This window comes from Bidens hawaiensis, unplaced genomic scaffold, assembly GCF_021521415.1.
Source record: "Bidens hawaiensis isolate Kalapana, Puna unplaced genomic scaffold, B.hawaiensis_p1.1 tig00022890_1, whole genome shotgun sequence".
In the NCBI taxonomy this organism is placed as follows: domain Eukaryota; kingdom Viridiplantae; phylum Streptophyta; class Magnoliopsida; order Asterales; family Asteraceae; genus Bidens; species Bidens hawaiensis.
Genome location: NW_027493578.1, coordinates 53190 through 57638, shown reverse-complemented (window position 1 = coordinate 57638; position 4449 = coordinate 53190).

Here is a 4449-nt window from a genome sequence, read left to right as displayed (position 1 = left end):
AAAACACTTTAATTGATATGTTGGCTGATCCGCCTATTAATAGAAGACGAATGCCATTCGTTACACATTCTGTAACGAATGGCCTTCATTCGTCTTTATTACATAATTAACAAAATGTATAGCAAATGACTCATTCGCTATACCCCATTCGTCAACATTCCATGACGAATGGATATTTATCAAATAACGATTAAGGGCCATTCGTTAAATATCCTTAACGAATGGATAGTGATAAATACAAGTGGTCTCATTTGTTAAACATCCTTAAAGAATGAGGCTTAACAAAAACAAATGGGAGATGAATTACTAAAATGCCCTTACATTAAAATAATAATAAATTACGAACGATTACAAAGACCCCAAACAACCAAAACCGTGCATTAACAAACACCCCCTCGTATCGTGCTCTTTGTCTTTACTATATTTAAATCCCTTAGTCTTCTAGTCACGTCAACTATGAATTCTGAACGCATAACATACACGAACAACACGTTGAAATTCCATAGCTCGATCATAGTCTTCACGTCTTGCAAACAGAATCTTGTTCTCGAACAAAACGTCGTTGTCGGTATCAGATAAATTAACAAGCCACATTGGGTCTATGACTCGTATAAAGTTAGTCTTCAGCCCTTTGCCCAACACGATTACCCCCTCGCCTGTTTTGTTGTCGTAGTACCACCAATTAAATGACAGATGAAGATCTTGCGGAAAGGTCTTCACCGGTACTCGCTTCAAAGTCTTTGGCGGTTTTACTTTAAGAACAAGCTTCCTCCAACCAGTACAAGGATCATTCTCATTGATGTATTTCTTGGTTGGCACCTGCGGTTTGAAGAACTTAAACCCGTAGTTGACCTCAAAGAGCAGATGTTGATGAAACCATCCTGCTAATTGATTTCAACCACGATTAATAAACGGCCGATTGGCGAGCGTCTGCACGCCCACCTCGGCAGTGAGAGAACATTAGTAATATATTGAAAGTACTAAACGCCGTTCTCCCACTTAATAATACAAACCCTTAACTCCGAATCGTATAACCAAGAAACGATGTCACCTTTGACGGTTTGCACGGTTTTGAATGTAATCTTCTGATTCTTTTTGGCAAGTGCACTGACATCCAGCTTGTGTTCTTGGTCAACACATCGATAGGCTTCAATGATCATCAAAGTCAGGGATTTTTTGTGGTTCCCAAACCAACCCTCAACGTTAGGATCCAACGAGCTTGACCCCTTTGCCGACACTTTCTCTTTCCTCTTGGTTGTCTTCTCAAGATGATCTTCGGCAACTTTAACATGTTAATCTGTGAATGATGGAACACCCTGATCATCATTTGACCGTGTATACAGATTAGGGTACTCCTCTGCTGTCACATCTTCGATCTCCTCGTCCTCATAAATAAACGACGTATTCCAGTGTGGGATACTCGTATCAAGCAGGACCTCCTCGTCATTAACTACCTCCACATCTTCCTCAGCCTCCAACTCATCCGGTTCTTCATCGTCAACCCCAATAATAAAGATATCTGATCACGAGATAAGGCATGATCAAAAAATTCACCCTTCTCGATCTCATCCGCATTGGCCATACTCATTACCACACCATTATCATAATACATAAATAATATGGTGTTGGCTTTGATCGACTCGATAGTCTTGACATTCGTCATATCTTGATAAGCAACTATATGTCGATCATTGCCGTCACCACCACCACTACTAGTACCAGTAGAGGATGATCCGTGAGCTTGTTTCGGCTCACTTCCACCTGCTCCAGTAACATCGGGATCCCTATCTTCATCGTCATTCTTCAATTATTTTAATGCATCATCTTTGCAGGTCAATTGAAGAATAAGATCCTCCTGTTCCTTGATTTCTCCCCTCGAGACGTAGCAATATCACGCAACTTTTTTGTCTCTTTTTGGCAGTAAGAGATATAGCTCATTAGTCTTTGTTGATTTATCAACATTTGAACCTGTTGTTGACAATCAGCTACCATTTGGTTTTCGTATAAATGAATCAAGTTGAGAAGCATATCTACCTGTTGAGTGTGCGGTAAAAATGGAAATTTGGTGGAAAAGGCTGCACCGGGCCTTGTGGACCAGTAACTCTCATGAATGATAAAGCCGAGGGTTGTGTTGGCATCATTGTAGTAGCAAGAGAAGTTATCGTTGATGTGACAGGAGGTGTTAGCATAAGAGATAAAATCGATTGAGGAATCGAGCCAAATCTTGGATCGGATGACATAGTCATCATAAGAGTAATTGCGAGGGTGCTAATAGTAAGCGACACCACCAGCCTTTGTTGCACAGACGACCTAGGCATTTGTGGACCTATCTCCACACCCGAACCGTGCCTAATCTGACGCTTTGGTGGTTGATCTTGAAGTTTTTCCTTGCCCATATGTTTACTATGAGCAGCATATGAGCTGGCTGCCTCAACGTCAGCTCGTCGGCCATCACCCCCATTTCCACTATCTCCACTTTCATCATCACCACCATTATCACCATCGTTCCCACCTGGTCCCTCTTCACGTTCAGAATCCATGTCTTCATGGATCCAACGATCATCAGAATGACATACATAATCTAGATTTGCCAAGTGACCAATTAAACGTTTGGTCCTTGTACGATCTTCTGGTGCTTGACTACGATATGTCTTCATTCTCTTCATCGTATCAGCCGTCATGTGTTCTAATTTCAACACATCGTTTTGTAATGACAGATCAATCACTAGATCAAGAATCAAGTCCTGAATAAATAGCTTCACGAATCGTGGATACATGAGAAACTTGCTCCGAAGATTCTTAACCATACAATTCTCTTTCAGATGGTAAAAGATAAGCTCGGACAAATTGACCAGTTTGTTCAATATAAGAGCGATGAAAGCGGATTGGAGCATTATCCGACATTCATCAAAACCATCTTTCTGTCCCCCAAGGCAATGAATCAAGACGTGTAGTAAGTACTTGTATGGAGCACACAAGTACGCCTTGTTATATTGGGAACACTCAAGGTCTCCAGTATAGAAACACCTCTGAAATAACCCACGTATCAGCGCCTTATCAAATTCACATGGAAGGTCCATGTTATCGGTAAACTTCAGCACCCGACGTATTATACCATGAGTAATTGTGATAGTCGTCTTGTTGATCTCGGCAATGATGTGGTTCTCAGACTCCACATACTTGGCTGAATCCCAGAAAGGACAGATTACCCCTAAATGAATAGGAACATGAGCAGTTATAGCGTAATAGATACGGGTTCGGCGTAAGAATGCGATAATATCTCCAAAGACATTCTGATCCGCAAAGTTCTCCTGTACGAATGAACAAATATTGTGCTTCTTGTCAAACAGTAACATAGGAGCAGCTTGAACTTGTTGTTGATGCGCTGGAGGCTGTTCCTGTTGTATATCAGGTTGTAGATCAACTATTGGTAATCTTGGGTCATTTCTTCAGTCATTGCTGTAGTCACAAAAACCCGAGAATTAGTAACATGGATCATAATTTTTTCTTAAATCAGATGTCAATATCTACTTAAACATATTGAATTATGTTTTTAAATTACAAGTATCATTCGTTAAAACATTCGTGATGATGAATGGTGTCATTCGTTATAGAGAATGTTATGATTCGTTTTCATCTTATTACCGAATGAGTGAATAACAAATGTAACTGAACAAATGAGGCCATTCGTCAATTATGTGTAGCGAATAAAGATTCATTCGTTACATGATAACACTAATAAAACTTATTCGTTATGAATGTTCAACGAATGGGTTCATTCATTTCTTTCAGGCATGAATGACCTGCTTATTCGTTATTCATAGCGAGTAGCAGCCAATAATTATCCAACATTTGACTTTCCAATATCAAAGTCAAAATTGGATGAACATCTTAGTCAACATACATCGAAATTTCAGTTAGATCATGTATGACGATGAATCTATGCACAAGTTGTATCAATAAAATCGGAATGACATCGTTGACAAACCTTAATCAACAACGATGGTTAAAACACTAATTAAGATTGAGTTACAGTTCATTACATAAGTCGGTTAATAAAACGATTAATTAACCTATCAATTATGAATGAAAATCAACGAAACTCATTATGTTTTACTTGTTTATACTTTAAGATTCTTAAATGTTCAACGAATACGTGTTTGGTTATTGTTGAGATTTCTGGAAAATTTTTGCAAGAGTTCCTTTTGTTTTTTATATAAACGAGGTGAGCGAATGAGCCTATTCGTTCACCCTTGTTCATTATAAGGGACAAATTGCAGGCAATCCCAGACAAACCAATGGACCCATTCGTTAATTCAAAATTAACGAATGGTTCACATTTGTTGGCGCATTTTTAACCCCGTTAACGAGTAAACAATAAGTTACATTTCATAATGAATCAGCCAAGATCCGTCCTTCATTTGTTATCATTATTAATGACAAATGAGA